Source organism: Sarcophilus harrisii, chromosome 1, assembly GCF_902635505.1.
Source record: "Sarcophilus harrisii chromosome 1, mSarHar1.11, whole genome shotgun sequence".
Classification (NCBI taxonomy): domain Eukaryota; kingdom Metazoa; phylum Chordata; class Mammalia; order Dasyuromorphia; family Dasyuridae; genus Sarcophilus; species Sarcophilus harrisii.
In genome coordinates this window covers 628,507,324-628,516,961 of record NC_045426.1, presented here as the reverse complement: position 1 = coordinate 628,516,961, position 9,638 = coordinate 628,507,324, and the positions used below count along the sequence as shown (strand labels likewise).

General features: G+C 34.9%; 1 pseudogene; it reads left to right on the top strand.

Moving 5' to 3' along the window:
• The first annotated feature begins 5,744 nt into the window (after nt 1-5,744).
• LOC100930677 overlaps nt 5,745-9,638 on the top strand; it is a 65,210-nt pseudogene continuing 61,316 nt past the window's right edge.

Genomic DNA, 9,638 nt, shown 5'->3' with positions numbered 1-9,638 from the left:
TTCATTAATTCCTTTGAAAACTTGACCTTTTGTTCTTCCAGATGAACTTTGTTATTATTTTTTTCTAGGTCTGTAAAATAATTTCTTGGGAATTTGACTGGTATGGCACTAAATAAGTTGATTAATTTGGGTAGTATGGTTATTTTTATTATATTCACTTGATCTATCCAAGAACACAAGATATTTTTTTCCAACTGATTAGATAGTGTGGAAAATTTGTGGAAAATGTTTGATAGTTATTTTTATATAGTTCCTGACTTTTCCTTGGCAGATAGACTCTAAATTATCACTCTTTGCTGATGATATGATGGTATATTTAGAGAACTCTATAGAATTAACTAAAAAGAAAACTAGAAACAATTCACAATTTTAGCAAAATTGCAGGATACAAAATAAATCCACATAAGCCATCAGCATTTTTATATATTACCAACAAATTCCAGCAGCAAGAGATACAAAGAGAAATTCCTTTTTAAAATAACTGTCGATACTATAAAATATTTGGGAGGGACTTTTAAACGTGGAGTCCTAGAATATAAATCATTGGAGGTGGAAGGGATCTTAGAGATAAAAAACAAGACAATTTTTTCCCACAAGTGTTCATGTAATGATCTCCATTGCTCTCATTCTGGTAAGATGTGAGTGGGAAGGGAAGGGAAGAGAGAGGAAAGCATTGAATAGGGAAGCAGATGAAATAGATTGAAAATGAATCTTACTTTCTCTTTGTACGATCCTAGGCTGTTGTCATATAGGGAGCCACCTGACAGTGGCTGCTGGAGATTCAACCCAGACCTGCGGAATGGATCATCTCATGTGAGAGGATGATCAAGGAGACTGAGAAGCAGTTGCTATTCTCTGACCTCTCTGACTGAGAAGCCGTTGCATTGTCTGACCCCTCTTCTCTTCCCTCTGCCTCCAATTTATGTCATTCCCAGTTCGCAACACCTATGTCAGCAAAGGATGCCCTGCAACTCCTTCAGATGTTATGATCCACATCTGTGGAGGCTTTCAGAGAAATGACCTGTCCCTTAATACTAGGCAAGTCAGGATTTAGTCTATTTTACTTTGAAGTTCCATTAAACCCCAATTCTATGATCCTATGAAATTATCAATTCAATTCACCTTTAACAAATTTTTCCAAGGTGTTATGTAATGGCCTCCATTGTTCTTAATCCAGTAAGATGTGGAAATAGGAGAGAGCAAATAATTGAATATGGAGTGAGATGACCTGTATTTGAAAATCAACATTACTTACTCTTTGTAAGATCCTAGGAAAGTCAATTAAACTTTCTAAATCTTGCTCTTCTTATCAAAAAACTTAGGTATTTGGTCTCGATGGCTTTGAGGTTCCTTTAAAATCCTTAGATTTAGGTCTATGATTTAGTCATACTCACCCTCATTTTTTGAAAGAAAGGGAAAGTGCATTTCTGAGTTGCAAAGTGACTTGCCTAAGGTTATGAATTAAGTGAATAGCATAGATACCATTAAACCCAGTTTTTTTTTTAATTAAAAAGTACCTAAGATAATAAATACTATTTACTATTGAGTGAAAAATATTAACTTTTTTTCCCTAGGTTTTTTCAGTAACTTCAGGTAGGATTATAGAAAAAAAAATAATGAAATTGAAATGCATGATCACAAAACCTTTTAAGAAAGATGAAGGCATTGTGAAAACAAACCACCACAGGTGTTGTTAAAGTCCTATTTTTTTCTCCTCCTAATTTGATTCTTTGAAAATCAGATTAAGAAAATAAACTAATCTTAGCCTTTCTGAGCTACTGGCTTAGTTCAGTATCTTTAATTTCTGGAATATGGTGACTGGATTGTCATAATTTGAAAATTGCAGACACTATTCATAATGCCCCATTATCTAATTAGCAAAATCCTTAGATTTGAAATTGTTTTCAACCTAAATGATGTTTCTATCACATTTACTTCTTTGCTCTGAACATCCACTTTTGTCAGAGTGTGTGATATGGGAATAATATTCCTTGATGTAATGAAATGAACACTAGGCTTAAAACTGGAAGGCCTGGATTCAAATCTATAGAAAGGTCAAGATCTTGGAAAGCAATCTTTCCCCAAATAAAATGGGAACATGAGTACTTATACTGGTTACATCACAGGTTTGTTATAAAGAGATATGTTTTGTAATAAATCACTGAAAAAATTCATTTTTTTCATTCACACACAAAAAAAATTCATTTGCTTACTAAATGTTTGACAATTTGTTGAGCATTGGTAAACCAAAAACAAGTCATTCCCTGCCATTATGTAGCATATATTATACTAGGAGAGCTACTATGCACCTATATAATTATGAACAAGATACATATACAAATATCATTAAAGGAAGATTTTAGTAGTTAGAGGAACCAGAAAATTCTTCAGTTAGTTATTTGACAAGCATTTATTGTTTACCATGTGATAGACACCCTGCTAAGAATGGGGGGATACAAAGAAAAGCAAAAAAAGAGACTATGCCCTCAAAGAGTATACATTCTCAGGGGTACACAACATTAACATATAAGATAGATAAATTTTAAGAAGTCTAAATGAGGGGAGAGAACTTTCCAGCTATAGGAAAACTACAAAGGTGATATGAGTTGGATCTTTTGTGTAAGAAAAAAAAAGCCATAATAAATGGAATTGTGTAGTAGAAAATTTGTTATGATTGTATTCTTTATTAAGAAGAAATGGCCAAGATATGAAGAGGTTTAAATATAGGGAATTTTGTATTTTATCCTTAAGGCAATAAGGAATCATTAGGATTTATTAGATGAGTTAACATTGCCAGATTTCTGCTTAGGAAAATTATTTGAATACAGAATTAAGGCAGAGGGAACAATTAGAAGGCTATTGCTACCAATTAAGTCTGAGATGGTAAGAGTCTAATAGGATCCTGTCACTTGGTGAATAACTGTATGAAGATATATGTGAGATCTTATGGAGATAAAAATGACAACATTTTGGGACTGATAGCATATGTGGGTTGAATAAGGAATAGATGACACTAGAGTTGCCAATCTTGGTAAATGAAAATATAATATTTCCCTTGAGAGTAACAAGGAAGTTTGGGCAAAGCATGGCTTTCTAATTTGGGAGGCAGATTAGATGAGAAAGCTAAAGCTGAATTCTGTTTTTAATATATATTGATGTTGAGCTGTATCCAGGAAAGCTCATTCAAAATCTCCAAAAGATAATTAATGATAAGGCGTTATAAATTAGGAGATAGACTAGAGAGATGAGCTATTTATACTCTCAACTATATCTACATCTCTATACCTCTTTATTTATAAGTATATAATTCTCTCTTTCCCTTCCATACATATTACTATATATATCTACATAAAGATATATACATGTGTGCATATAGATATCACTATATAGATATTTGCATGTGTCTGTGTATTTATATAAATATATCTACACATTCAGTCATGCATATGCACAGATATGAATGTGTGCATATATGTCTACTTATATATGTACATGTATATAATGAAGAGAGGAGAATGACAAATAACTACATGCAGATAAATGTGGACATTGATACAGCTAATTATATAGTTTTAAATATAGATATAGAAATTATTCACATAGAAATGATCATTTAACCTACTGACAGAATCACTAAATGACAGATTATAGAGAAAAAATGTTAGAACCAGGAAAGAGCCTTGGTTTATACTAATTTTAAATATAAGCAGTTTATATTATTATTAAATAAATATATATTGTCAATATTATCATTTTTATCGATAATGATGAAAAATCACATTTCTTTGATGTATATTCAATGTCTCCCTCTCTACTGAGCCATTTCTTAGCTGTATACACTAATACAAGTATAAGCTTATAACTGTTCTGTTTGTTATAGAAGTAATCCTTTCAATGATTCTTTAGTTAGGCTCTGCAAGTGAGCCAATTATTCAGTTTTTATCTTTGCAAGATAATGCTTAATCAGTGGTATGTTATATCCCAGAGTTGGGAAATTTAGGTGCATGAATAGTGACTCAAATATGGCAAGACTTTTTCTTTGTAATAAGAAATGAGGAGATATACAAGTGCTATAAAGCTATAAAGTGAGTTTGTCTGTGGGGTGGGTGGTGGGTGGATGTAGGGTAATGAACTCAAGATCAAAGTCAATGAACAAAGGTTACTTAGACCAGCCATGGAGGAAATAGGTATTTTCTTGCTGGGAGCAACCAGAGACCATTCATTCTTTTCCACAATGAGTTAGCTGCTGCCTTAGGAGGTTAGATTTCTCTGCCAGTGACAAGATAATCAGAACTCAATTCCATACTCTTGCCTAAATTGAAGATTCTAAATCCATCCACATTCTGAGGTCAACCTCCATTCTGTTAATATAAAGTCCAAAATCATTTTAGATTTTTACAACTTTGTCTAGTTATTTGAGCTTTGATAAGTACTTGTTTGACAAGTCAGTGGAACAAAATAAATTCAGTCTAGACACTCCTGAGAATTACTGAATCAAAACAACTTCTCTACTATTTGAGGACCTTCTAAGAGTCAGAAGGGTGTCAGGATTATGGAAAATAACTTTTATATATTTATTATACAATGTCTTTATTTTATAGCATTTCTTTGCTGACTGTTTCCATGTTGAGGAAATAGTAAGTACAGCATCCCAACTGATTTATCTAATTTTACAGAAAGTCAAAGACATTATGCCAAAGTTATGTGAATACTTTGAACTAAAATGCAGTCACCTCAAGGATAGAGACCAAATTTTACCCATGTCCAAAGGGTTCAGAGTTAAATTCTAATTGAGTAGATGTTGACCTTGACTAAATTTGATAGTGGAATCAAAAGATTCCACATCATTGAATTTCTAGAAAAAAGTAGATGTCACATGGGTTATTTATTACTCATATCCAGTGGTATATATTGATACAGGTCAGAGTGTGATGTCCCCAGTGAGTGTATATGAATAATATTTGGTGGTTAAACATGAATGATTTCATTTATGTGTGAAACAGAATATGCATTAATATTCCTATTTTATAGATGAAGAGATTAAAGCATTGAAAGGTAAAATATTATTCTAAAAGTGACATGACGAGTTATTGGAAAGAGCTTAACGATAGAATAAAATTAGTATTGCCATTTCATAGAAGTTAAGTCTACATTTCAGAGAGGTAAAGGAACTTGACCAAGATCAATCCATTATTAAATGGAAAAAGAACTTCAACTTACATCATCAGATCACAGAATTACAGAATTAAACCTTAAAGAAATCTTAGAGACCATTAAGTCCAAATTTTTCAATTTATAAATGAAGAAAATGAAGCATAGAGAAATTAGGCAACTTCCTCAGGGTCACACAGCTGGTAAGAATATGAGGATGGATTTGAATCCATTTTTCCCCTTGCTTCAAGCTCTATTTCATGCTTCTTCTCATTTTGTAGAGCCAAATTCTGTCCTATTTTTATTAAAATATTATGGAAATACAAAGAGGTAAAAGGAATTATCTTGACACTAATATCTTTGAAGACTATTTTCATAATTAAAGGAATGACTTTATCAATAGTACTTTGTATTTCTTGTCAAACAGTTATCTGTACTGACTGGAGAATCAGCTTCAGATTTAGAAAATATCTATGACGTTATTTAGACCAGAAGTGGCAAACACTCATGGTCCAGGACGATTTTTTCGGCTGCTCCTTAGAGATCCAGTCTGACCCCAGATCTCCGGGGTGATTGGTCCTCTCCTTGTCACCATGGCGACCCCAGAGAATGCACAGAACATCAGCAGAACGTGGGAACTAAGTCTCCATGAGCTGCGTCGGACTCCACAGAGGCCATCATGGATGGCACAGAGATTGATGTCTCCCCACCATCCCTACAGTTAGAGCTCATGTTCCCAATCTATCTGGACATGCTGAAGAATACATGACACAAAGGAGTGTCTCCATCACTTCTCTTAGAACTGCATTGTCACTGTGCTGTGAAGCGGGAACAAAGAGTGCCCTACTAGTAGGCAGAAACTGGTACTAAAGTGGTCTCTCTGGCGGAGCCAAACTTTGATGCACTAATCTCCCAAATTTACCCCAGTCAAGAGGATTGTGTCATTATAGGGCTTAGCCGCCTGCATAACCAGCAAGCACTGAGCTCTATCGTTGAGGAGGGCATTTGGATGCAGGCAATGCACAGGGTCCATTGTCAGAAGGCCTATGCCAGAGTCAGACCTGACAGCAAAGAGTGGTAGGGAGGGAGACCTTGGTGAAAGAAAGGGAGATTGGGATGGGGAAGATTTTTAGTTCAGACTCCACTCCTGGACGTGCCCCCAAAGGACCTCTAAGGGTTGTGGGAGGAAGTAGAGGGACGGGGCAGGGGCTATTGCAGGTATAGGTGAGGGAGCAGACTCTGAGGATTCTGGGAACCGGAGTGCCCTGCTTGATGGGGGGAATCCTGGATACATTAACGCCTCCTGAGGCCCCCAACCCTCATGATCCAGGAGGAGAGATCCGGCTTGTGTTTTGGCCCCATTCTCTGCTGGTTGAAAAAGGAGAACACAGTCAGACTAGATATGTGAAGACAATTGGGAATGTAACAGCTGACCATCTCTTCACTTGACTTTAAGGACTGCATTTGAATGGAGGTAGCAATAAGAGGTGGAGGACCCTGGAGCCGCAAGTGGAGGAGTCAGAACCTGAGGAAGGGGAGTAGGGAAAGGGAGGGGCAGAGAAGTCAGGAACTGGAGAAACTGATGGGACTGAGAAGCCAGCCTTGCCCAGCCTGGAGCTTGTGAGAAGCAGTATATCATCTGCATTGCATCTGGAGGAGGAGGTTTTATGACTTGGAATGGTTCACTGACCCTGGAATTCGTGGATGAGAAGTTCTGGAAGGTGTCCAGACCCCTGAGTTGGGGCTATGCCCCAACTAAGGACCCTAAGTGGCCCAAGGAGATGGGGGTCCTAGAGCTTCAGTGTGTATGTCCTAACTCTGCCTCCAGGTCTATGTTTTCTCCACACCCCACTCACTTACCTTGCCTGGTGGGCCGGCAAGATGAGACAGATGAGTGGCTTTTGTACAAAGTGTCTATATCAGATTCTTCTATATTGTACAGAGTGGCATGTTCACCCCTAACTCCTTCCTTTTCTACTCAGCAATCACCTACCTTCTGTAATGGGGATGTTGTGGAGGGAAGACCCTTCCTCCCAACAACGGATTTGCTTTTTTTTTTCCTTAAAAAAAAAAAGAAAGAAAGAAAGAAAAAGAAAATATGCTGTCAAATGGGGAATGATTGAACTAGTGGTATTTGAGGTTATAGAATACCATTGTTCTATAAAAAATGATGAACAAGCTAATTTTAGAAAGACCTGGAAAAATTTACACGAACTGATGTTGAGGGAAAAAGTAGAACTAGGAATACATTGTACATAATAACAGCAAGAATGTTCTATGACCAACTAGAAAAGACATGGTTCTTCTCAGTGGTTCAGTGATCCAAGGTAATCCCAATAGACTTTGGAAAGAAAATGCCATATGCATGCAGAAAAAGAACTATAGAGATTGAATGTTCACTCTTTTTTTCTATTTTTTTTTTCTTTTTCGTCTCCCATGATTTTTCCTTTTCTTCCTTTTTTTCCCTCCCAATATGATTCATAATATATAAAGAAATAAATTAAAATAAAAAGAATAATCCCCCTACAACATATTTATTAGGTGATTGTTTACCATTTTTCTGAAGATTTCTGTTAATGTCCAATGTCTATTAATATTTCTATGAATATGAAATGCTGCACATTATTTGGGATAGCTTTAATTATTAGGAGCTGTTATTTTGGACAACAATATATACTTAAAGTAATACTAAATACTAAATATTATCTCCAACTTCCAAAATTGGTGATTGATTTTTCTCCTGAGCCCATTTATATAAAAGTTAATTGAAATACTCAAAGAAAATTTATCATGCTACCTCTCCTTGCTCTATAATTCTCTTTCTCATATGTATGGCATGGAGAGATAAGGTGAAGAACTTACAGGAATGTTTAAATTATTTTTCTGAATTTCATCTTTTTTATCATTATTTCTATGGTGGTGTGTGCTAGCCAATATTTACTCAATCAGAGATGATATTTATCCTTGTTCAATGTTATCAATATTTAGATTATTAAATGCCATCAGTTCAGTAATCTGAAGTTTGAAGGTCTGATAGATGATTCCTCTCAGAACTAGAGAAACTGTTTTAATCTGCTTTTGGCATCAATGTTTAACATTCAATTAGGGGAGAGGGCACCTATTTCTCAATGCTCCCCAATTTATGATGTAATCCTTTGTAACAGAACCTATATACACGCTAGATAACTTTACTAATTCTTTAGCCCTCCTATCACAAGCTTTCTCTTTATCTTATCTCATGAGAGAATGGCTCAATCTCTGGAGGTTTTAATAAATAACCTTTCTGCTTTCTATTTTGAGTGATCTCTGCATAGTCATTTTGGGTAAGGGTCTTCTACATCCCACACATATCTTCAGTTCTTTCAACTGATTCTCATGACTTCATTGCTAGGTTCTTTGCCAACCTTGTCTCTCTCCTCTGGCTGCTCTTTTATTATGTGTTCCTGAAAATCTGATGTCCAGAACTGAACACAATATTTCAAATATTTTATAATTTGTCAGAGAACATTGAGGCAATGACCTCTTTAGTCCTATATACTCTACATCTCAATGTCCAAGTAGGTCACATTACATTTGTTGGCTGAAATTCATGTCTCTCGATTTCGTATTGGAGGATAGTACAGTGCTCCTTCTAATGTGAATACTTGAAGTCAATTTCCAACTGGATGCATGGGCAAATTGTTTCTATTTTATGTCTTCTCATTGATTTGATTCCATATTCAACTCCTCGGGAACAATATTGAAGCTTATAAGAATTCTCCTTTAGTTTCATTTGTTTTGAGTCAACTAAATAAAAATAAAAAAGGAATAAGGATTCTTATGTAGCTATTGACTGTATCTACATACAAATCCTCTTCCTTCCATCTATCTATTGCTGAAGAATTTTTCACATAGTGCATTAACAACAATTTTTTGAATTTTCTCCACATTTATTATACTTTGAATTAAAACACTTCTAAGAAAAGTCCATGTCATATTCCATTCCCTAAGTATTTTCACTCTCTGTTCCTATCTCCCTGGTTTTCCACAGTGATATCTTATAATTTATTACCATCTCTTTTTGACCAAAAGAAATTTCTTTAACTTTTCTTTACGATATATTAGAAAGGAATTACTCACGGAACTTAAACCTTTAGTGACTCTTGGCCAATTATATTCTAACTGAAGTATTGTCAAGTATCACAAAGAATTCTCTAATTTAGATATAAGGGCAGATTTACCCAAAAATAATATAACTTCTCTGATTTTTAGTATTCTTAGAATAAAAGCAATAGAAATTTTATTTCATCTACTATGTGTATTCAGATTTTAGCTTTCTACTCAGTTCTTATCTTTTATCAATTGTATTGTTGGCTATCCTTTTAATTCCTTTTTTTTTCTTACAAGTCCTTACCTAATCTTGATTTAGGAAGTTGAAATATGACTTAATTGAAGAAAAACATAGCTTGGGGTCAGAAGACATATATTCTAGTCTGAGTTCTCTCTGT